The following is a 26,578-nucleotide window of genomic DNA, read 5'->3' as shown; positions in this document are numbered from 1 at the left end:
GAAGAAAAGGTGCAAAACCTTTTTCCCTACAGAATAAAATGTAATTTAAGAAAAGAAGACCATCAATCAGATAAAAGATTCAAAACCCACAATCACAAATACTCTTACACCATGTTTCTTACACCATCTCTAACTTCACCTTACAGGAAGTAAACAATTGTCATCAACATTTAAGCCCTAGGAACAAATCACAAGCCAAAATTTGATTCAATCTAAAGAAGACTCACCAGCCAGCTGTCCTTAATATGCTTTAACAGCTACCAATAGGAAGTGCTAATATGTGCTTTCTCTGAGACATATGAAGAAGCTTCATCATGCCAGACACTATAGTAGGATAGAGATCCTGCCCTGTAATTTACATACACTCCTATTATAGAGGCATTGTGTCTTTTGGAGATTTTAGATTGTTTGTCATTGTGCCAGAATGAACATTTGAATGGAGAACAGTATAAACTCCAAGACTGATTGTTATTCCCAAACCTACATTCATTACCTGTTCCTTTCCTGCTAATGCTTTTATTTGACACAGTTATTTCAATTCCACCAAATCTGCTCCATTCAACCTCCCAGTAGCACGGTCTCCACACACTATCTGCACAGCACTTGGTATACAGTCTCAAATCTGTCTAGATGATCAGGATATGACTGGATAGTTACAATGCTGGTCACCGCTCTGGTCAAACAAGAGTTCATTAGTTGTGTTGGGATCCAGTGTGAGCTGACAGGCATCTGATTGGTGCCTGTTTGTTGGTAAACAAACAAACAAACAAACACAGAGTTTAACAGAAGCATTTAAAAAACAAACTAATGAAACTGTCCTGGACAAAAATGAGGGTACCCCTAGAAAAGACCATAGGGACATGTTAAACTAAAGTGTGTCCTGTAATTAGAATTACAGGGGTCTTCAAACTTGTAATCAGTGAGTCTGCCTATTTAATGGGTGAAAAGTAGTTACTGTGCTGTCTGGTGTCATGATGTGCACTGAACATGGACCACAGAAAGCTTAGGAGAGAGTTGTTTCAAGAGATTAGAAGGAAAATTATAGACAAGCATGATAAAGGTAAAGGCTATAAGACCATATAAGCAGCTTGATGTTCCTGTGACTACAGTTGCACATATTCAGAAGGTTAAGGTCCATGGGATTGTAGCCAACCTCCCTGGATGTGGCCACAAATGGAAAATTGATGACAAATTGAAGAGACAGATAATACAAATGGTAATCAAAGACCCCAGAACATCTTCCAAAGAGATTATAGGTCAACTCCAAAGTACATCACATTGCACCATCCATCACTGTTTGAGCCAAAGTGGAAGATGAGGGAGGAGGATTCCACTGTTAAAGGCAAATCATAAAAAAAAAAAAAAAAGCGAGACTGGGATTTGTCAAAATGCATGTTGACAAGCCACAAAGCTTCTGGGAGAATGTCCTTTGGATAGATGAGACAAAACTGGAGCTTTTTAGCAAGACACATGAGCTCTGTGTCACAGATGAAAAAAATGAAAAGACCGAAGAAAAGAACACTGTACCTACTGTGAAACGTGGAGAAGGCTTGGTTATGTTCTGGGGTTGGTTTGCTGCATCTGGCACAGGGTGTCTTAAATCTGTGCAAGGTACAATGAAATCTCAAGGCTATCAAGGCATTCTGGGGCAAAATGTGTCGCCCAGTGTCAGAAAGCTTGGTCTCAGTCACAGGTCATGAGTCCTCCAACAGGATAATGACACAAAACACACAGATAAAAACACCCAAGAACAAAACTGTAGGCAAAAAGCAAGAATGGTAACCACTTGTCCCAGTCTTTTCCAGTGTCAGACACAAACTTACGAAGCATGTTTTTGAGCGTCTGGTTAAAACGCTCCACCAGTCCGTTTGTTTGTGGGTGATATGGGCTAGTCTTAATTGCAGAGATGCCCAACTGTCGGTGCAACAACCTCATCAGCCTTGATGTGAAATTGGTCCCTTGGTCTGTGAAGATTTCTTCAGGTATCCCCACTCTGGAGAACAGCTGGATGATAGCATTGATGATCTTGGGTGTGGTGATGGAACGGAGAGGGAACGCCTCTGGATACCTCATCGCATAGTCACTTATCACAAGGATGTATTGATATCCAGCACTGCTCTTTTCTAATGGTCCCACAATGTCCATGGCAATGCGTTGGAAAGGGACAGAGATTACCGGCAATGAACGTAATGGTGCCCTGTCCCGTCGACGCACAGCACTGGTATTTTGACATGTGGCGCATGTGGTGCAGTATGTTGGTACATCAGTATACATGGAAGGCCAGACAAATCGTGAGCTAATGCGTGCATATATTTTTTGTAGTGCCATATGTCCTGCCCATGGAACGCTGTGTGCTAGATGTAACACAAGGGGATGACAATATGTAGGAACCACCAATACAAATAACATAGTAGATACCATTACAAATAACATACCTTTCCCCACAAACATTCTGTTGTTTATCTTGCAACACTTTAGCAAAAAGTGGTTTCAAATATACATCAGCTTTTTGCAACTCTGCAATGTTCTCTGGGACCTTCCAGCCATAAGCCTCAAGACCTTCAGTTTTGATCTCAGGGGCTGGGTTACCGAGTACCTTTTCCAGTCGCCACTGGCGACGGGTCTTTCTAGGTCCCTTTGTCCCGCCTTGCAGCAGAATATGGTCCAAGTCTGGCAATGGCTGCAGACCAGCCTTAACCTGGGCCCGCGTGACAGCAGGGGACGACACATTAACAGCAGCATGCACAGGTACACAACCTTTGTTACAATTTAACAAGTCGGTAAGTACTGGTAAATCTCTCCCCAAAATCACGTCAGCTGGTAAGTCATCCACAATAGCTACATAAAGCAGGTAGGTTTGTTCAAGTACACATACATTAACTTCTGCTTGAGGGTATTGCTTTACATCCCCATGAACACATTGTACTTTAACCATACCTGTAGAAGACATATGTGAAACATGACATTTTTTTAGAAGTGACAATGAGCTCCCAGTGTCCAATAAAGCCTTTAAACATGGTCCATTCACAGTAAATTTTACATGTTGTGTTTTGCTCACAAAATTCACAGCACTGTCCTCATCTCTTGGGACATAACAAAACCCAGTCAGTTTAGCTTTTCTTGCTGGGCATACGGTTGCTTTGTGCCCCGGTTGTTGGCAGTAAAAACAAATCGCTTTCTTATCCCTGGTCACCTCCTGCACATTAGCTGGCTTAATGTCAACATGAGCTTCTCCAGAACCGTAGGCACTGGAAGAACCTCTAAAGTTACCTTTTGTTGGTTGAGGGTGTCGACTTCCCTGGTGAGCATTCATATGCTGGGTGAGTTTAGCAGCAGCTAGTCCTGTTTTCGCCTCCCGTTCATTCACTCATACCCAGATCTCGTAGGGAAGAACACGGAGTAACTGTTCCAAGACTATAGTCTCACCAATCTCCTCCTTGGTGTACAGCTCTGGTCTTATCCAGCGACGGTATAAGTTCCTCAGTCTGTGATAAGTTTCAGTCGGAGATTCTCCAGCTGGGGTAGTGGTGGCACGGAACCGCTGGCGGTTGGTCTCTGGAGAGATGTTGAATTTTTCCAGCAGTGCCTCCTTGAGATCAGTGTATACCTCTGCTTGGTCCTCATCCATGGCCAGGTAGGCCTCCAGCGCTTGCCTGGTCAAGAGAGGGACCAAGCTGTAGCTCCACTCACACTCCGGCCACCTCCAGGTCCTGGTGAGTCACTCGAAACGGTTCAGGAAGTTCTCAATGTCCTCCCCCTGCTGGAAGATCGGCAACTTCGGCTCTGATCGGTGAGTTGGCTGGCTGTTGAAACCCATGGCGGTTGGCGAGTCTTGGACCCTCTGTTCAATGTTGCTCCTACGTGGAGCTGGTGTTGGAAGCTCCATTCGGGGGCTCTCCAGGTCCAGCGAAGGCTCAGCTGGCCGGACCGCTTGCGGCATGGTCTCTTGCAGACTCTGTAGTGCTAGCAGATAGCGCTCCTCTCGCTTCTCTTGTGCTCTCATGAACTCACAAACCATAGCAGCCATCTCCCCTCCCGAGGTTTCAGCAGGAGATACGGGTCTGACCTGAGACGAAGTGGGCTTGGGCCGAATTGGTGGCAGATCTTCCTCCCTCTCCTCCTCTGTAGACTCAACTGTATCCCAGGCTACATCCTCCTCTGCAAGGGCCTTGGTTTGGGACCGAAGCACCATCTTGGGCTTCCTGCCTCTCGTTGCAATCTTGCAAGTAGCCATCCCACTTCTGACACCAAATGTGATGGCTGCGAGTTCTGGGCCCGCACACAACACAACTGATGGCGTCACTCGCTTTGGTGGTAGGGTGTAAAGTGATGTTTATTTACAGTGCTTCAAGAGGTGGAAAAATCACCAATATACAGCTATACAATATTACAAAAAAACAAAAACAAAAAAAAATCACAAGACGAAGAAGAATGGGGAAAAAAAAGAAAACCAAAAACAAAAAATGAATATATATATATATATATATATATATATACACTATATTGCCAAAAGTATTCGCTCACCCATCCAAATAATCAGAAGCAGGTGTTCCAATCACTTCCATGGCCACAGGTGTATAAAATCAAGCACCTAGGCATGCAGACTGTTTTTACAAACATTTGTGAAAGAATGGGTCGCTCTCAGGAGCTCAGTGAATTCCAGTGTGGAACTGTGATAGGATGCCACCTGTGCAACAAATCCAGTCGTGAAATTTCCTCGCTCCTAAATATTCCACAGTCAACTGTCAGCTGTATTATAAGAACGTGGAAGTGTTTGGGAACGACAGCAACTCAGCCACGAAGTGGTAGGCCACGTAAACTGATGGAGCGGGGTTCGGATGCTGAGGCGCATAGTGCGAAGAGGTCGCCAACTTTCTGCAGAGTCAATCGCTACAGACCTCCAAACTTCATGTGGCCTTCAGATTAGCTCAAGAACAGTGCGCAGAGAGCTTCATGGAATGGGTTTCCATGGCCGAGCAGCTGCATCCAAGCCATACATCACCAAGTGCAGTGCAAAGCGTCGGATGCAGTGGTGTAAAGCACGCCGCCACTGGACTCTAGAGCAGTGGAGACGCGTTCTCTGGAGTGACGAATCGCGCTTCTCCATCTGGCAGTCTGATGGACGAGTCTGGGTTTGGCGGTTGCCAGGAGAACGGTACTTGTCTGACTGCATTGTGCCAAGTGTAAAGTTTGGTGGAGGGGGGATTATGGTGTGGGGTTGTTTTTCAGGAGCTGGGCTTGGCCCCTTAGTTCCAGTGAAAGGAACTCTGAATGCTTCAGCATACTAAGACATTTTGGACAATTCCATGCTCCCAACTTTGTGGGAACAGTTTGGAGCTGGCCCCTTCCTCTTCCAGCATGACTGTGCACCAGTGCACAAAGCAAGGTCCATAAAGACATGGATGACAGAGTCTGGTGTGGATGAACTTGACTGGCCTGCACAGAGTCCTGACCTCAACCCGATAGAACACCTTTGGGATGAATTAGAGCGGAGACTGAGAGCCAGGCCTTCTCGTCCAACATCAGTGTGTGACCTCACAAATGCACTTCTGGAAGAATGGTCAAAAATTCCCATAAACACACTCCTAAACCTTGTGGACAGCCTTCCCAGAAGAGTTGAAGCTGTTATAGCTGCAAAGGGTGGACTGACGTCATATTGAACCCTATGGATTAGGAATGGGATGTCACTTAAGTTCATATGCGAGTCAAGGCAAGTGAGCGAATACTTTTGGCAATATAGTGTATATATGTCTTGTGATTTTTTTTTTTGTTTTTGTTTTTTTGTAATATTGTATAGCTGTATATTGGGGATTTTTCCACCTCTTGAATATATATATATATATATATATATATATATATATATATATATATATATATATATCTACAAACTACAGTTTTGTTATATATACTGACTGCTTACGGCACCACAACTGCACGCTCGCTCTCCCATTCAAAACAAAAACTCTCCCATCTCTGATTTTGCGCTCAGCTTTAAAGTCCAAGCCCCTCCCCTTAGCTCAACCATCGGCAGGTAAGTCATTCCATACACTTTCATATACTTCTATTTATACAAATAACAAGAACAATCACAGCAATAATAATAATAATAATAATAATAATAATAATAATAATAATAATAATAATAATATTATACAGGGCACTCGATGGACTTGTCGGCTTCCGGTTGCTTTGCGCAGGCGCAACACGGATCTGGCACTTTTTAGCCAGGCCGCGGTATAGCGCTCTGTTTTGCCACCCGGCGCTGGCAACCCGGAAGACCGACCACCCGTGGAGCTAGCCGGACTAGCACAAGAAGCTAAGTGAATTTTTGAAAATAAAAATTAAATAAACAAATAAATACACTGCCAAAGTGTGTCTATGGGCGTTTTGTTCACTGAAATGTATAATATTGTCAGGGAAGGTAAATGATGTGTGCGTGAATGCGTGTGTGAAAACCGATACCCTAATGGTGTGTGTGTGCACCCCCATCACCACAGCGGTGAGCGGCGGGGAAAAAGTGGAAAATGGGATGTATGTTTATGTATTCCAAGGCTGCGCTACTTGCAGGGACAGGTCTCTGTCACAAAAACATTGGACTATTCTGAAGTGTCCTTCTATGAGCCCTGATCTAAATCCTGAAACATCTGTGGAAGGAGCTGAAACAAGCAGTCTGGAGAAGGCACCCTTCAAACCTGAGACAGCTGGGGCAGTTTGCACATGAGGAGTGGGCCTAAATACCTGTCGATAGGTGTAGAAGTCTCTTTGAGAGTTACAGAAATCATTTGATTGCAGTGATTGCCTCAAAAGGTTGTACAATAAAATATTAAGTTAAGAGTACCATCATTTTTGGCGAGTTTCATTAGTTTGTTTTTTTAAATACTTCAGCTGAACCACAATTCAAAAGCAATGTCTGATTTTCATTAGTCAATTTTCAGCAAATTTTTATTTATTATTACTTTTGTCAGTTTCAAGTTATTTCAGTGACCACTGTGGGTTTTTCTTTCTTTAATGGAAGGGTACCAACAATTTTGTCCATGTGTGTAGCACAAACAAAAAGTGCATTAAATTCATTTTCTACTGTGAAAAACAATAAAGCCAAGTGAATTATCTGATGTTTTCAGATGTGGTTTCTGGTTACTTTAGGGTTGTGTTGTTGTTTTTTTTTTCCTTTTTTTTTCTTTAGATCTACTTTTATTTGTTGAGGGTGTGAACACGCTTTTTTTTAAAATTAAGATCAACCCCAGGATATTGAATGACTAAAGGACTTTTTTTTTTTTAAAAAAAGAGTGTTTGAGCTGTGACCAGACTAACCAGAATGCACAGCTCTATTTTCTGCTGGTATGTGCTATAGACCGTTTCAGTGGTTGACTTCCTTACGCAGTGTTTACCTGATACCCAGCATCCAGCCGGACTTGCTTCAACAGGAAGCAGAGTGACCACTAACTGAAATTTGATGCATTGTCCAATTTACTTTTAGAAATGCTTCAAGTGTAGAACCATTCAAATACACTATTTAGTTCCTCTTTATCACTATTTTAACACAATTCTAAAATTTCTGTAAGTATTTCTCACTCAGTTTGAGATTTGTAAACAGAACTTTCTCTTACCTATGTGTTCTGCTTCAGCTCTGAGTAAACAGTATCAGGTTCAACATTGGCTTTCACTAGGTAACAAGAACCCAAAAACCCTGAATTAACATCCTAAACATTAACAACTAAAATCCATCCAAAATGCTCAACAGAGATCAGCTAAATTAATTGGTTAAAATTGGTAAATTTATCAGTAAACATTAAAAGGTAAGGTGCATACAGGTTTTCCACTATATATTTTTTTGTCTTTACCTTGTTTTTTCCTTGTGACTGTGGCTTCAGTTCAAGCTCAGCATAAGTTACATCACTGGGTCCAGCATCATGATCTGCAGTGACCGTGAACAACAAAAAACAAACACAGCTTTGACCTGAATCTAGCTTTGTTAAGTAAAAAAGAAACAGTGTGGTGAATTACTGGTGCATTAAGGGATTGAACTGAATACCAGATATGTAGAACCTGTAGACATAACCTGAAATAGATTTGAGATAGACTTGAAATGAATGTGTCACATGTTCTCTGTAAGGACTTTCTTTTTCAGTTTAAAACTTTATATTTTTAAACCATATATGCACATTAACCTGAATGTTTCTCTCTCTCTCTCTCTCTCTCGCTCTCTGTTGTACTTCCTGTTTATGGGATTTACTATATTTCTGTATGGTTTCATTCTGAAATTTATTACTTTGAAGAAAATATTCAAAATAAAATAATGAAATAAAGAAATCTCTCTCACTTTTACCTGCATTGTCCATGGTGGCATAAATGTGTTCACTTCCTACAGAAAAAAAGCAAATAAAGAGAATAATGTAGATTTTTTTAACATTTTGAAAGTAATTCCAGTGAAATGATTGTTGTTTATATGAACTTTTTAGTAAGACTATACTCTTATATTGAATTACTGTATATATAAGGAAAGTATTGATGATGTGACACACTGTCTGACCGGTTTGAAGCGGTGTGTTTCCTGACTGAGAATCCTCAGCTCCTGACTGACTCTGGCCTGGTGTCTGATTGCTGTTCTGCTGTATGCCTCTGTCCTTTCCTGTATGACAAGACAGAAATACTTCATACTTACATGTGTGTGTGTGTCTGTATGTAACCGGGTGGTACATAGGAGGAGTTTATTTCTTTCTTTGCATGGTGAAATTTCTTACTTCACTGTTATTTGTTGTTCAAAATTTATGAAGTAATAAGAAAACGGTGTATACCTGTATTTTGGAATACCTGAGAGAAACGCGCATGCGCTCTAGTTTCAGACATGTTGCGTGACATGCAGTGAGTAATGGAGAGGAGTTGCGTGCTCTCTGTGGAATTATGTTATATTTGAGAACATTCAGTGGTAAATATGATATTTTCCGTTAATATTCTTGTTAAACGTCATGTTGGGATGTTCAGATATATATTTCTTTGCTGTTGCCAAGAGCTGTTATATGTGTAAATTTATATCGTGTGCGATGATGTCTGATAGTATTCCGCCGTGTGTGGTGTAGGCCTGTTCGGAAGTGAATGTACAAAATAGTATATATTTAATTTTGCAACTGTTTCAAGTGTTTTCATGTGCCTTAAACTTTGTGATTATTTACACAGTGTACTGCTTGATGCTGGGAAATACAGCTTTTGTAAAGTGAACGCGGGAAGTAAAGTAGGAGTTCACGGATATGTGAGTGTTATTTCCTTTAATCTTTTCATAAGAAATGGGCACGTGAGTAATGTAACAATGTACTTATTATGATCTTTCTTTGTACAGTGTTCCCACTGCCGTATTATATAGTGTAATACCACATTGTTTTGCATAGTTTTTTTTGTAAACTGTATAATATAGAGCTGTGAAATGTCCAGTTATATCTGCACAGAGTTATTTTCGTTGAAATCTAGAGTTTGCTTTATATTTTGGTTTATTTATTTTTCTTCTTTTCTTCTTTACCTGTACCTTAGTGAAATCTGTGAGTCTGCACTGCTTCTTGTACATTTTTGTGAGAACAGTGCCAGGACAAGTTCTTTTGAACCTAATAATTGAATAAACTACAAAGTAAGTGAAACCATGTTCCTGGTGGTAAATCAAAATCCCCGGTTACACATTTTGGTACCAGGAGTGGGGTAGTTTATTCAGGCTGATTTGGTTGCGTCGAGTGGTGTGGTTTGGTGAGGCAATATGGCAGTGGTGAATGTTTTGCAGAGGCGGAGGATGTCCTTGCTTGCTTAAAAGCAAGTGATTGCTTAAAAGCAAGCAAGGGTTATCCCTATACTAAAGAAACCTACTTTGGATCCCTCTGACATTAATAATTACAGACCAGTATCACTCCTCTCCTTTCTCTCAAAAATTCTCGAACGAATTGTTTATAATCAGCTGTCTGACTATCTCTTGCAGAATAACCTCCATGATCCCAACCAGTCTGGCTTCAAAGCAGCACATTCTACAGAGACTGCCCTTTTGGCAGTCACTGAGAAACTACATACTGCTAGATCAGCCAAGCTGTCATTGGTCCTCATCCTCCTTGACCTTTCTGCAGCATTTGACACGGTTAACCACAAGACTCTCTTGTCCACCCTCAGGAGTCTTGGAATTTGTGGAACAGCATGGGAATGGTTTTCTTCATACCTGGATGGTCGCTCATATCAGGTAACATAGAAGGGATTGACATCTGCCCCAGGCAAGATGAGACAAGGCTCAGTACTTGGTCCTCTCCTTTTCTCCCTCTACACTCACACTCTTGGCAAAGTGATATCCTCACACGGCTTTTCATACCACTGCTATGCTGATGACACCCAACTTATCTTTTCCTTCCCTCCCTCAGATACCACAGCTTCTACCTGAATCTCAGTGTGTCTGGCAGACATTTCATCCTGGATGACAGCTCATCAGCTGAAACTTAATCCCAGCAAAACTGAACTGCTGGTCATGCCAGGTGATTCATCCCCAGACAAGGATCTTGCATTATCTCTGGACAACTCAATGATCTCCCCTTCAGCCACTGCTCGCAACTTTGGGGTAACCATGGACAATCAGCTGTCTTTTTCCTCCCATGTTGCCAATGTGACATGCTCATGTCGGTTTCTTCTGTACAACATCAGAAGGATCCGACCATTTCTATCCACACAGGCTACTCAAGTGCTTGTTCAGTCTCTGGTCATTTCGAGACTGGACTACTGCAACTCTTTACTGGCAGGTCTTCCTCTGAATGCAACTCGTCCACTGCAAATGATCCAAAATGCAGCTGCACGGCTTGTATTCAACCTGCCTAAGTTCTCCCACACCACCCCACTGCTGTGTTCCCTCCACTGGCTTCCGGTAGCTGCAGGCATCAGATTCAAAACACTGATGCTTGTCTACAAAGCCAAGAATGGACCAGCACCATCTTACCTCAAAGATCTTATTACTCCTCGCACTGGTCCTCGCTCCCTCCGATCCACTAGCACTGCCCAACTGGTCCCACCATCTCTCAGGGTAAAAGGTAGGTATTCATCTAGACTCTTCTCTGTTCTGGCACCAAGGTGGTGGAATGAACTTCCCCTAGATGTCCGCACAGCAGAGTCTCTGACTGTCTTCAAATGACGTCTTAAGACCTACCTTTTCCTGAGGCACTTAAACTAGCTCTTACCTTTCACTGCTTATGTATTGTTATATGGTTTATTTAAAAACATTTTAAAAAAAATTCAATTCCAATTTTAGGCGAATGGTATCCTAAGTCTGTAACCAATTGAACCAGTGTTAATGTTTTCAATGATAGTGACTTAAAGCACTTTGTATGTCGCTCTGGATAAGAGCGTCTGCCAAATGCCAGAAATGTAAATGTAAAATGTCCCAAGCAGAGCGGGTGTGAAGGATTGCGGGCATGGAGGACGTGGCCAGCGGGGGACTGATCGGGTACTGAAAAGACTAGAAGGTTGGACAAGTTTGCACCAAGGACAATTATCATGGAATGAGTGGTTAATTCTGAGTTAATTCTATTTTGATTTACTTGTGTGTGAAATGTCAAACTCTGACGAACTGCCTGCAGTGGGGGCACACGCCCCTGTTGCTGAAGCTGTGGGTAATGATGACATAGAGCAAATGAGGGATCAAATTCAAGAGTTAAGGGATTGGAGGAATGACACTTTGGCAAATAGGGCTGTTGGTGGGGGTAGTTCAACTCGCTCTTACATTTATGTCCCTCGTGAACGTCAGGTTCAGCCTTTTTGCGGTGAGTATAACAAAGATGGGAGGTCTGTAGAGGAGTTTATTGGGGAGATGGAAAGGGTTCTACGGGCCAGAGACCAGACACAAGAAGAGGAAGTGGACTTTATTATTTCACTTTTGAGGGGATCTGCACTAGAAGAGGTACATTTATGTGTGGGTAACCAGTCCAGACAGGCCAGTGATTTGTTTACTTTTTTGTGTGAAGCTTTTGGGGAATGGCGTAGTGGGACTTAGTTGTTACAGGTGTTTTATAACCGCAAACAATTGGACGGGGAAGATCTTCGAAATTACTCTCATGCTCTTATTCTCGTCTGTTAAGCTCTATCACAAAGCAGTCCCCAGGCAGCTTGGCTAACGAGCAGGGGCTTTTGCGTGATCAGTTTGTGGAGGGTGTGCAAGATGCTGGGTTGAGACGAGAGTTGCGTAAAATGATCAGGGAAAAGCCCCACTTGACCCTTCTTGAGATTCGTAATGAAGCCCTTCTTTGGTCTGTGGAAGAGAGCAGACTGACTAGAGTCATAACCAGTTGACCTGTCCACTCAGAAGTACATGGTGAAACCAAAGATAATTCTGGTTCTGGAACTCACACATCTACGGTGTTGAATGATATTTTGCAGGTGATTTCCCAGCAGGACAAGTGACTAAGTGAGCAAGAGCAAACTATTTCAGAGCTTACTAAGGCTGTCAAAGAGTTGACTGCACAATGGTTAGCATCAGTTCCACAGCAGTCCTCATCAAAGTCTCTTCCTAGGTTTACAGAAGAGGGAGAACCTATCTGTTTCAGATGCAATGAGGCTGGGCATGTTGCCAAGGGCTGCACTTTGAGATGGGGTGGGAGGCCAAAGAGTGATACCAGGACAGCTGAGGGGCGAGAAAGTCAAGCTCCTTCTGTCGCGCTGAGTCAAGCAGCACAGGAAGTAGTTTCTGGTCCACCACCTGAAGGAACCAGTCATGACAGGTTTCTGGAACGGGCGGTTGGAACTTGCCCAATGATGGATTTGAAAATTAGGGGCGTGTTTGTGTCATGTCTGCTCGACACTGGTAGTCAGGTTAGTACCATCACTGAAGGGTTCCTCCAAGAGCATTTATTTGGGAATGACAGTGATGTGATATCCACTTCCGGTTGGCTAAAGATCACTGCAGCCAATGGTTTAGATATTCCCTATTTGGGTTACATTGAGCTGGATGTGGAGGTTCTAGGGATGACTTTGCCTGAATGTGGGTTTTTGATCGTTAAAGAAACCCCTAGTTCATCATCTTTGGCTGTGCTCATCGGAATGAACATTATTAGTAAGTGCATGCTGAATTTGACACGCTACTTGGTGGGAGGCTTGATTCTAATTGGCGGGTGGCCTTCCAACAGGGCCAGTCGGTTGAGTTGATCGAACGAGTTTCATTCGCCCGTGTCGCCGGTAAGACATGTGCCTGCTTAGTTGTCAGCTACTGTTCTGGTAAAGGGGATAGACCATGGTAAAAAGGATGACTCTGCGTGGTTGGTAGAGCCAGTAAGCACCCCCTTACCAGGAGGTTGTTGAGCCTACCTTGGTTATATCTGAGTTGACTGTGTGCCCAGTAAGAGTGCTTAACCTGTCTCAGGAAGACCTTTGGTTGCAGCCCAGGGCTCATGTGGGCATGTGCTCCCTGGTAGATGATAATGGTGCGGGCTCATCCTGCAAAGTGAAGTTCCAGCGAATATCTGCTGACACAGAGCGGGTTACTGTGGGTGTAGGTCAGGGCTCTGAATCTCACATCCAATCTGTCTTGGATTACATCGTTATGGGAGGCACACCGGAAGAGCAGGTGCAGTTAAGGGGAGTGTTGGGCAAGTATTCAGGTGTGTTTGCCTTAGGTGATGATGAGCTGGGCTATACAGATAGAGTTCAGCACGAGATTCATTTGACCGACAACGTACCGGTGATTCAGCCTTATAGACGCATTCCACCAAATCAGTACCAGCAGGTAAGAGAGCACATCACAAAGTTTATAAAGAAGGGAGTCATCCAGGAGAGTGTGAGTGCTTATGCCTCGCCTGTGATATTGGTGCACAAAACCAATGGGTCTTTACGTCTGTGTGTAGATTATAGGAAGCTTAACGCTAAGACGAGGCGTGATGCATTTCCTCTACCCAGGATTGATGAGAGCTTCGATGCCCTCAGGGGAGCCAAGTTTTTCTCGATGGTGGACTTGGCCTCTGGGTATCATCAGATAGCGGTGAGTGATAGGGACAGAGCCAAGACGGACTTCACAACTCCTTTTGGTTTATTTGAGTACCGGAGGATGCCGTTTGGGGTCTGTAATGGACCATCGACGTTTCAGCGACTCATGCAGGCTGTCATGAGTGATCTGATCTTCCAGGTGTTGATAGTATATTTGGATGACATCTTGCTGTTTTCACAGAAATTTGAAGAACACCTGGAAAGATTAGAAATGGTGCTGAAGTGGTTGGCAGATACTGGCTTGAAGGTAAAGCTAGAGAAGTGTCACTTCCTCCAAGACTCTGTGCGTTTCCTGGGCCATCAAGTGTCAGCGCAGGGGATTTCTCCTGACCCGGAAAAGGTTGCTGCAGTTCGCGATTGAAAGACTCCAGAAACAGTGAAGGATCTGGGTTTCTGCAGCTATTATAGAAAGTTTATCATGGGCTTCTCGAAGGTAGCTGGAACTTTACATGACCTGGTGAATGTGTGTTTGAACAGAGGCAGGTATGCAAAGAGTCGTCATCACTTTAGTGCTCTGTAGTCTAATGAATGTGATCGTGCATTTAACCAGTTGAAAGAGAAACTGACAACGGCACCTGTATTTAGGTTTGCGGATTTCAGTCGTCCTTTCATTCTTGAGACAGATGCAAGCCAGAATGGTTTAGGTGCCATCTTGTATCAGAAACAGGGTGAAGAAAGGAGGCTTATTGCATATGCAAGTTCAAGGTTACGTAATGCTGTATTTATCAATATACATGAGTATAAAGAAAATTAGCTGTGAATTTTTTTGTTTAATTTGGCCTTTTACAACATGATGATAAAGATTGATACATAGTACCAAACTGTGTAGTTGTGAATACAATGCATCCTCATTAGTATTGTTTTCTGATTTATTAGCTTATAACTATTTCTTATTTAGTAGAAGTGTTGTTCTTTAGTTAGTTTGTGAGTAAGGATGTGTAAATCATGTGTAATGAGAGCCATCTTGTATCAGAAACAGGGTGAAGAAAGGAGGCTTATTGCATATGCAAGTTCAAGGTTACGTAATGCTGAGAGAAATGATCGCAATTACAGTAGTATGAAGCTTGAGCTACTGGCCCTTAGGTGGTCGGTAGTCGAGAAGTTTCGTAGCTACTTGCTTGGCTCGTGGTTTGAGGTGATCACAGATAATAACCCACTCTGCTACTTGCAAACTGCCAAAGTAGGAGCGATTGAGCAGAGGTAGGTAGCTCAACTGTCTGTCTTTAATTTTGAGGTGAAGGACAGGCCAGAAAAGAGTAACACGGCAGCAGATGCTCTGTCTAGGCAGGCGTTTGCAGGGGAGCCTGGATCTGATCCTGATGGTGACTGGGATGGGTGTGTAGCCATCTGTAGCGTGATTAACCGGGGTACAGCTTTGGAGCCTGCACTTGCATTGAAGGGTATTGAGTGTGCCAGGTTAAGACAGATTCGTGCATTGGAGACTGAAGAAGAAGTGGGCACTAGTCTTCAGGGCAACACTCATATACTTCCAGGTTACACTAGAGAGCAACTGGTTGAGTTTCAGAAAAGCGATCCTGTTCTGAAGGTATTTAGAAGGTTCTGGGATGAGAAAAGGAGGTCGAAACACTCAGAAAGGAAGGCTGTGTCCAAGCCAGTAAAGTGTTTTCTGAAGCAGTGGAGCTTTATCAAAGAACATAATGGGCTGCTGTACCAAGTAATAGATCACCCTTCCGGTGAGAACTGCTTCCAGGCCTTTAGAAGTGATCACGGTGGACTTTACTGTCTTAGAGCCTGCTTCCGTTGGGCGTGAAAACATTCTTGTTGTTACTGACATTTTTACAAAGTTTACACAGGCATTTCCTACAAAAGACCAGAAGGCCGACACTACAGCCAAGATCTTGCTGAGGGACTGGTTAATGAAGTACGGCGTCCCTGAGAGGTTGCACTCCGATCAAGGGTGAAATTTCGAGAGTGAGGTGATAGCCACGTTGTGCAGACCCTATGGGGTGAAAAAGACGCGTACAACACCTTATAGGCCGCAAGGTAATGCCCAATGTGAACGCTATAACCGAATGCTTCACAACCTGCTGCACACATTACCGCCGGAACAGAAATGACGTTGGCCAGAGTACTTGCCAGAGTTAGTTCATGTGTACAATGTGACTCCACACGCTTCTACAGGGTTTTCCCCTTATTACCTCCTGTTTGGGTTGCAGCCACATCTTCCCATTGATGCTTTGTTGGGGGGTAGGGAAATTTCTGTGGGGAAGGATTGGTTATCTGTACATCAAGAGAGGCTGCGGTACGCTCATGAGAAATCTAGGGAGTTCTCGGAGGAGAAAGCACTGGAGAGAGTAACTCATCTCAATGAAAGGGCATTCTGTCCCCAGGTCAGTGTGGATGAGTTGGTGTATTTGCGTCACCAGCCTCCAGGCAGAAATAAGATCCAAGATGCCTGGAGCCCCATCGTTTATCGGGTAATTGATATAATTGGCACGACTTACACTGTGGAACCCTAAGAAGGTGGGCCATCCAGAAGAGTTCACCGATCTGAGTTACGCCCAGGTGCCATGCCCACTCCTAGGCCTAGGGGTGTGCACAAGTCTCCGCCAGATGCCCAGTCTGTCGCCATAGATGAGAGTGTCCCCGGTCACATGTGGTTAAAATGAACGACATAGTAAATAAAGAGTAATTACAAGCTAAATTTACAGGAGGCCTAACACACTTACAGTTAGTTTGAAGAACCCTTCCTCCTGTGCTCTTTAGTGCAGGCAAATTTACCTATAAGAAGAATCACTAATGTGGTCCAACTAGGAGAAAAATAATGCCACCTAATAAAAGAAGGAAAAGTTAGTGTGTCTATAGCTGAGCTGCACAACTGGAGAAATTTTGTGTTATTCAGTGTTAAGTCATAATCTAGCCACTTTTGTCTTTTATCAGTTTTGTGGTTGAATCTAAATGTAAATCAGCTGTGTTATGTGTGCATTTAGTATAATTTACAGCTTATTATAATTTATCAAGATACATGAGTATAAAGAAAATTAGCTGTGAATTTTTTTGTTTAATTTGGCCTTTTACAACATGATGATAAAGATTGATACATAGTACCAAACTGTGTAGTTGTGAATACAATGCATCCTCATTAGTATTGTTTTCTGATTTATTAGCTTATAACTATTTCTTATTTAGTAGAAGTGTTGTTCTTTAGTTAGTTTGTGAGTAAGGATGTGTAAATCATGTGTAATGAGAGTAATTATTGAAAAGTTATTTCCATGTTTGTGTAATGTAAAACATTTCATGACTTTTACACTATGCTTAGTGTAGAATTTAGTGAAACATAATTATTAGACCTTTGTTGGATTTGTGTTTCCACAGCAGGATCAGTAAAAGGATGATGAACAGCAAGGCCAAACTCAGTCCCACAGCCACAGCTACTAGTACAGTGTTGGACCCAGGACCTGAGGAAAGAAAAAGACACAAATGCAAAAGCAACTGTCACTTCAGTACTGTTTAACCTTCTATAAATGTTCAAAATCTAAGTATGATTTTTAACAACACACATTCATTAGTCACTCACAACAATTAGTTTTGGGGTTTTTTTTGCTCTGTATGACCTTTACCTCATTTGAAAAAGAAACTCTTATTTTTCACACAGGAAGCAATAGATATCTTATGTCTTAGGTCAACTAGTACCGATGTATTCATTGGTTCTGAGACCAGCCTGACAAGAATGGGCAGAATATTTAGTGCCATAATCCAGCCCAAGGCCTTTACCTAATCTTTCAAATTTAGAACATATATTTTGTGCCAACACTTAACCCTCATTCCTGCTAGTCTTTATCCTACACTTTTTTACTATCTGATATATAAAGTTATTATTATTATGATTGTTATTATCATTATTATTATTATTATTATTATTATTATTATGACTACAGTATTATGATTGTTATTACTACAGTATTAGTTAATACTGATTAGTAAATCACTGCACATTTTCAATATTATAGTTAGACAAAAGTCTTATCAAATCCAGCTTACTTTGCAATCTGACTGAAACCCAGCTTTTCAGTGACTCTCCTCTCTCTGGGTGTTTACAGTGGTAGAAACCTTCATCTGACTTTGAGACACTACTGATGGTCATCTCTCCTGTAGTCTGGTTCTGGAGGATGGAATCATCTTTATAGAAATCAACACCAGAGTCTGGGATCTTTTTGCTGTGAGATAAACAGTGTAAAGTCAGAGGATGTCCCTCAGTCACAGGATGGACAGGACTGTCCAGGATCACAGCACCATCTGTAGGAAAGAGAAAGAAGACACTAAAATAGAAAGTGTGTAAAATACAGTAATGATTTTAACACAGAGAGCTCAATCAGTGGTAAATATCAGAGAGAGTGTAACACAATGATCATTTCTTTACTCTGATTCAGTAGAGTTTAAAAGTGTAATCTCTAGTCCTGTATATTGTAAATCTGTTACAGATGAGAACATTGAAGACTCACAGTGCACTGTGATGTTGACAGGATTACTGCGTCCTCCAGATTCAGACTGACACCAGTAAACTCCAGTGTGTGATGTAGAGAGGGAGCTGATGTTACATGTAGATCCTGAAACTGATGAACAAGTGACCAATTCCTCAATGTATTTGTATCTTCTCACTGTCCATCCAGTAGAGTCACTCTGGTCCTCACAGGTCAGTGAGAGAGAGTCAGCAGTAAAGTGTTGAGTTCTGCTCGGACTGATGATCAGAGACACTGGAGGAGATTTTCCTGAAATACAAATATAATTGAATTTTATTATGATTCAGATATTTAATGATTTTCTTATAATGCTCCTGTATATGTACAGTTTATTAATGTGTGTACTATTAAAATTAACACAAGACTAAGCCTTTAATTGCATTAATTGGACTATTCAGAGTCTGTTCATCTGCATTAAACATCACTACTTTAAAAATAAATAGTTATTACAGGACACATTATTATTTTATGTTAAGGGACAACACAGGTGAATGCTCAGATCAGAAGGTAAGCATTATTTTCACGTAACAGCACAGGTAGTTACAGCTATAACTATAAATAGATTCATATTAATGTATTTGTTTTAATGTTACTGTGTCTTTAATAACAGCTCATACACCGGGACTGATGCAGATGCTCCAAAAAATCAAATAAAGACCAATAATAAACAGATTTAGTAACAGGTTGCTGTTTAACAAAGTAATTTGTATAATTAAGAGAGAGATCAGATGTAGAAACAATAATATAGGCTCTGAGTATAGAAAATTCTCTCTCAAAAACAAAAGGCTAAAAAAAGCTCAGAGAAAAGGAATATATGGTCAGATTTCAGTTTAAAAAAAAATATTAAGTAAAGTGTGATTAATTCATATAGTATTAAGATTGTGAAATCTCTCAAGGATGTCAACACTGATGGGAAGCAATATGCTTAATTATTAATAAGGATATATTGTTTGTTCAAGCAGTAGATCGTAGTACCAATTTCATACGTACTAATTTCATTTAACAAATCAAAGCAGTCATGATTGTTTTTGCTTAATTCCTTAACTTACATCAAACACAGCACATATTCAGACAGTGGTGCAACTATACAATGTGGTTTAAGGTGACTTCTAATTGAATAAATGCTGCTGCTTGTCAGTTTTTGTTAAGCACTGTGAGATGTGTTCATGCTGTAAAATGGCAGTCATTATGTTACAGATCTGCTGTGAATGTTGGACAGTTACTTGCCTACTTTTCAGACCACAAGGAGACCCCCTGTAACTACATGCTACATAAACCTCTTCAGACCAGACTGCTATATGAAAATAATGTAGCCCTGAACCTCCTCTAGATGTGTGTTACTCTTTATTTAATAAATTCACTATTTATTCATTTATTCTTTCATTTACACATATTTACTCTGATTAAACTCAACAATGTTTTATTTCCTCACCAGTGATCCACAGTGGCTGTAGATTGTAGGTGTGTGAAAGACTCCTCTCTCTGCTCTGCACACATAAACTCCTGTGTGCTTCAGAGTAACAGGACTGAGAGTGTAGGAGCCTCCAGATCCTCTGCTGCTGTCTGAGAGGAGCTCTCTATTGTACCTGATGGAACCCTGACTGTCTCTGTAGAGAACATCTGTGTACCAGCTGAATGTCCAGCCTGTAGAGGAGTGTTTAACCTCACAGCTTAGAGTCACTGAATCTCCTTCAGTCAGCCAGCTCGATGGAGACACACTCACTACTGCCTCTGCTACATCTGATGGACAACAAACATGTAAAAAAATCAAACAGAGTTTACATATAATTAATGAGAAGATAACACAAACTCACACACTCACCTGATATAGTGAGAGTAACAGCATCACTGATCTCTGAGCTCTGAGTGTCACTGCTTCTCCTCCCTCTGCAGGTGTAGTTACCACTGTCTTCATTTCTAACTGAGCTGAGGCTGAACTCCTGTTTTTTGTGTTCTTGGTTGAGTTCTTTATCATTTTTATACCAGCTGTATGTCCACTCAGTGTCTCCTCCTCCCTGTATTTCACACCTGAGAGTCACAGTCTCTCCTCTGAACACATGTTTGTCAGGCTTTATGGTCACCACAGCTTTAGGACTCTCTGTAGAAACATAATCTTATTATTAACACCACAAAATAAACACTGCAATAAATACAGTTCTGTTTCTACTGTCATTAGTCTGTGATTAGTCTAATAATTACTGATGGTATAGAAAGAGACTGTGCAAAAGTGATATCCATGAGAGATTGGCAAAGCAAATACCAAAGTTATTCATACAGACATTTTCATGAGTGTATATATTATTATGAAATTTAGAAAGTAAATGTGCATTCTTAATGTGTAGCTCATGTAGTGATGTGAATTTCACACCAGCATGCCATGGAGACAGACCCATACATGGGATTCAAGGCAGCACTGCTTTATTAACATAAACACGAGACATGGGGAGACTAACAAGACATGACACTAAACTGAAACTAAAACATAAACAGAAAACCAAGATATAAAACATGGCCTAAACCTGAACACAGACATGACGTTACATGACACGACACAATCAACAATGACAGGTACGCAAGGATCCCTATTTATAGGGTTACACTTTAAGGTAAATGGGAAACAGGTGATACAACAGGAAGGAGAACAGTGGGAAAGGGTTAGGGTTACACATGACAAAGCAGGCTTTTAAAGAAAGATATACATTGAATGCACCGAAGCCCATTATCAGTAATCATCAGTCCTCTGTTTCAATTTCATGATGTGTGATAATCAAAATTATTAATTTTATAAGTGTTATTGGTTATAAGAAACCCCTTTAGTGCTCTCACAGCTGAGGACTAATGTACTGATTAATACAATACTGATACAATTATGATGGACAATTACGCACAGCTACATGTAATTGATATAAACTTATCTCCGAAATTTTATTAATACCTTTGATGCTTCTTATATGATTGGCTATTGTAGTATCATGTCAAAGTTCCTGTGTTAAGAACTTTTTTTAAAGACAGTCTAGGGGTGAAAGGAGTAACGTTAAAATTGTGGTGATTCTGTAAAAAAAAATGGTGGGGGCAACAAGAGACAATGCAATGACAACGAATAGCCAATGGAAAGTGATTTAATATACAAGTGAAAAGAATCTGTATAACTACAAAGTATATTTACACAAACAAAATAATATATATATATTTATTCGCTCACCCATCCAAATAATCAGAATCAGGTGTTCCAATCACTTCCATGGCCACAGGTGTATAAAATCAAGCACCAAGGCATGCAGACTGTTTTTACAAACATTTGTGAAAGAATGGGTCGCTCTCAGGAGCTCAGTGAATTCCAGCGTGGAACTGTGATAGGATGCCACCTGTGCAACAAATCCAGTCGTGAAATTTCCTTGCTCCTAAATATTCCACAGTCAACTGTCAGCTGTATTATAAGAACGTGGAAGTGTTTGGGAACGACAGCAACTCAGCCACGAAGTGGTAGGCCACGTAAACTGACGGAGCGGGGTCAGCGGATGCTGAGGCACATAGCGCGAAGAGGTCGCCAACTTTCTGCAGAGTCAATCGCTACAGACCTCCAAACTTCATGTGGCCTTCAGATTAGCTCAAGAACAGTGCGCAGAGAGCTTCATGGAATGGGTTTCCATGGCTGAGCAGCTGCATCCAAGCCATACATCACCAAGTGCAATGCAAAGCGTCGGATGCAGTGGTGTAAAGCACGCCGCCACTGGACTCTAGAGCAGTGGAGACGCGTTCTCTGGAGTGACGAATCGCGCTTCTCCATCTGGCAATCTGATGGATGAGTCTGGGTTTGGCGGTTGCCAGGAGAACGGTACTTGTCTGACTGCATTGTGACAAGTGTAAAGTTTGGTGGAGGGGGGATTATGGTGTGGGGTTGTTTTTCAGGAGCTGGGCTTGGCCCCTTAGTTCCAGTGAAAGGAACTCTGAATGCTTCAGCATACCAAGACATTTTGGACAATTCCATGCTCCCAACTTTGTGGGAACAGTTTGGAGCTGGCCCCTTCCTCTTCCTACATGACTGTGCACCAGTGCACAAAGCAAGGTCCATAAAGACATGGATGACAGAGTCTGGTGTGGATGAACTTGACTGGCCTGCACAGAGTCCTGACCTCAACCCGATAGAACACCTTTGGGATGAATTAGAGTGGAGACTGAGAGCCAGGCCTTCTTGTCCAACATCAGTGTCACAAATGCGCTTCTGGAAGAATGGTCAAAAATTCCCATAAACACACTCCTAAACCTTGTGGACAGCCTTCCCAGAAGAGTTGAAGCTGTTATAGCTGCAAAGGGTGGACCGACATCATATTGAACCCTATGGATTAGGAATGGGATGTCACTTAAGTTCATATGCGAGTCAAGGCAGGTGAGCGAATACTTTTGGCAATATAGTGTATATATATATATATATATATATATATATATATACATAAATCCCCAATAAAGAAATGACCAATATACAAAGCTTTACAAAGATGAACCAAGCTAAACCAAAAATCACTCAAGAGAAAAGGGGACGCTAGTGATGCCAAAAAAAAGAAAAGAAAAAAAAATAATACAACGAACCCAATTCTAACTCATTTTAAACCTCTTACCTAACTAAAGACGGAAACAAAAGAAACAAATCTCCAGCGCCAAGCGTCGTATACTTCCCTACTCTCAGCCCATAAAAATGAAAGTACAGGGGGGGGGGGTGTCACCTCTTACCTAGGGTGTCTAAACATCAAGTTATCTACATGTTGCACAATAGGAATCGCACGACATCTTCCCTATCCACCTTTCTCATCAGTGAAAAATAACAAAATAAACCAAACAAAAAATCATTCATTCATTGTCTATACCCGCTTATTCCTAGAGTCACGGGGGTCTGCTGGAGCCTATCCCAGTGCACATAGGGCGAAAGGCAGAGGCACACCCTGGACAGGTCACCAGTCCATCGCAGGGGCACACATAGACAAAGTACACAGCTCGCTCTCTAAGTGCATGCAATGCAACGGAAATTTTACGTACCCCATCTCAATGCCCTGCTCAATCACACTAGAGCCACAAGAGGTATTTTCAGTCAGCTGTAACTTATCTGCCAACAAAAAAGATTGCATGGCACCAGTGTCCCTGAGTATACTTATTCATCCTGGTCCTCCCTTTTCCCAGACAAAGATATTAACCCTTTTGACACAAAGGAGAGATAACTCTCATCAACTTCTTCCTCAGAATGCACCATGACCGCAGATTTAAAATCTTTCACAAACCCCACGCTCTTTGGTTATGGCTGCTGTTTACGCTTCAAAGCCAGACAATTAGCAATCACATGCCCTTTATTGTCACAGTAAAAACATTCACGCTCCTCTTTGTTACAAGGTGGGCTAAACTTTGAATGTGCCATTTGAGATTGTGAACTATCCACCTGTGACCTTTCAAAACGTACAAAAGAAAAAACATTTTTGAGAGTTAACACAAACTCGTCTGCAAGTACTGCCGCATGTGACAAAGTTACCATCTGTTCATTTAGGTACACTACTACACGATCAGGTAAGCATCCCTTGAACTCCTCTAATAACATCAACTCCCTTAAAGATTCAAACTCACTTGCTTTACTGGCGGTACACCATTTATCGAATAACACTCCCTTCTTCCTAGCAAATTCCACAAATGTTTGTGTAGGACCCTTCTTGTGCTTTCTAAAACGTTGCCTATAAGCCTCCAGAACCAACTCATATGCTCGCAGGATAGCAGACTTCACAGACTCATATATCAGACTCTCTTCAAGTAATAATGTAGAACAGACTTCTTGTGCTTTACCAATTAATCTGCATTGCAAAAGCAGAGACCAAACCTCCCTAGGCCAAAGAAGAGAAGTTGCATTGCATTCAAATGCACTGAAGTAAGAATCTACTTCTGTTTCTCTAAATTGAGGAACTAATGAAATCTGCTTACTCATGTCAAATGTGCCGTGAGATGTCTCATCCAGGGGAAGGCTCAGATAGATTTGAACTGGCTTTGACTGCACAGCTGAGCCAGAAGTAACCTTCTCCGCCTCTAACTCAAGTTTAAAGCAAGCACTTCCAAGCGCATATCCAATTCAGGTTCACGTGCTTGGGCTTTCTCTTGCTCCTCATACTGCATACGGGCCAAGCGGACTTTCAGTCGCGCGCCCTCTCTTGAATCAGTTGAACAGGGGGAAAACGGATCAAAAGGTGGTAAGCCAACCTTGGCTTCGGTCTCCGCCTCCGTGTCAGCACCAGCTCCACTTCTCCGCTTATCCTCATCATCATCAACTGAGGCCAGCCACAGCAACGTCACCAGTACTGCCATTTCCACTAGTCTCAACATCACCAGTATTTGACGTAGGAAGCACATTTAGCTCACTTTATCGCAAAATCAGTAGATGTTTTATTTCTTTTTTAAGAGATCTTTTTTCTTTTTTATGAATTTGCAGCATTAGGAGGTCATATTTACTGAAATCAAAATCAAAAACATCCTAACAGGGCAAGTTACATGTTAACATAGGACCTCTTCTTTGATATCACCTTCACAATTCTTGCATCCATGCTCCAAAGGTTCTCAATAGGGTTGAGGTCAGGGGAGGATGGTGGCCACACCATGAGTTTCTCTCCTTTTATGCCCATAGCAGACAATGCCACAGAGGTATTCTTTGTAGCATGAGATGGTGCATTGTCATGCATGAAGATGATTTTGCTACGGAACACACGGTTCTTCTTTTTGTACCATGGAAGAAAGTGGTCAATCAGAAACTCTATATACTTTGCCGAGGTCATTTTCACACCTTCAGGGACCCTAAAGGGGCCTACCAGCTCTCTCCCCACGAGTCCGGCCCAAAACATGACTCCGCCACCTCCTTGCTGAAGTCGCAGCCTTGTTGGGACATGGTGGCCATCCACCAACCATCCACTACTCCATCCATCTGGACCATCCAGGGTTGCACGGCACTCATCAGTAAACAAGACTACCAGAAACCAGGAAAGATAAAAGCTTAAGTCCAAAATAAAGTAAAAAAAGAAAATCAAGCAAATACTTCACAGCACTGTATATGGGGAAACTCTCAGTAGCACATACAGAAACAAAAACATTCATCTGAGGACTGTGCAAAGTGCAAAATGCCTCCAAAAGACACATCTGTGTAAATGGCTGCAGAGTGTTAGAAGGGAAATACACAGTAAGAGACCACTTAAAGAAACTAATTGTAGCTATAAAAAGAGAAGAAATAATATGTTTTTACTCATCAAATTTATTTGCACTGTGTAGTTTGATAAAAGTTTCAAATGCTACACTTTATTAATCACATCCATCTAATGCAGCCACAATTATTGTTTATGATTAGGGATTGAATGCAGTGATGCAGCTTCTTTATTGTGCGATAAAGACACCAAGGTCACTAAAGTCACTCTCACTGAGAACATTAGCAGCACAGCAGTTTATATACTCATCTATACACTCAGACTGTCCTATATCCTACACACACATTTATTTCACTGTCCTTGTAAGGAATAATACAACGAATTAATACTATTCTACATAGCAATCAAACTACAAAAACATAAATATACGAAACAAACAAACAAAAAAAGTTCTTGTAAGGTTTTATGTCATATGGACTAGCACACATAACTAAGACAATGACCTAATCACATATTAACCTCATTACACAGGACATCAGACTTCATTTGAACATTTCTAACCCACCACTCACTCTAATGAAGACAAAAATAAAACATTTCTACTCACAGATCATCACACAGAGTGACCACAGCTCCATTCTGTCACACTGATAAACGACTGACTGTTTAGTGGTTTGTGTTAAGGCCTCTACACTTCCTGTGCTCTTACACATAAAGAGAAAGAGAGAAACATTTCCATTATGGTGAAAGTTGATCCTCTATGCCTCCAGAAATTCTAGCAACAAATAGCAATTTGCAGAATATAACTTTATTTCACTGAATGAACTTGTACAGTTCCTCTGCTACCTCACTCAGGTTCATTAAGATATTAGGTGGACCTTTCTGAAAAGCTTTTTATCTAATTATATTGAGGTTGGGCTTCTACTAGTCACAAAATGGGATAGTGAAATGGCATTTTCT

General features: G+C 41.6%; 1 pseudogene; it reads right to left on the bottom strand.

Annotated features, from left to right (window-relative positions):
• Positions 1-183: 183 nt before the first annotated feature.
• Positions 184-24,794, bottom strand: LOC131356273 (B-cell receptor CD22-like; annotated as a pseudogene).
• Between the last annotated feature and the right edge of the window lie 1,784 nt (positions 24,795-26,578).

Source organism: Hemibagrus wyckioides, linkage group LG07 (assembly GCF_019097595.1).
Source record: "Hemibagrus wyckioides isolate EC202008001 linkage group LG07, SWU_Hwy_1.0, whole genome shotgun sequence".
Taxonomy (NCBI): domain Eukaryota; kingdom Metazoa; phylum Chordata; class Actinopteri; order Siluriformes; family Bagridae; genus Hemibagrus; species Hemibagrus wyckioides.
The sequence above is the reverse complement of the archived record's forward strand: the minus strand, read 5'-3'. Positions and strand labels throughout refer to the sequence as shown.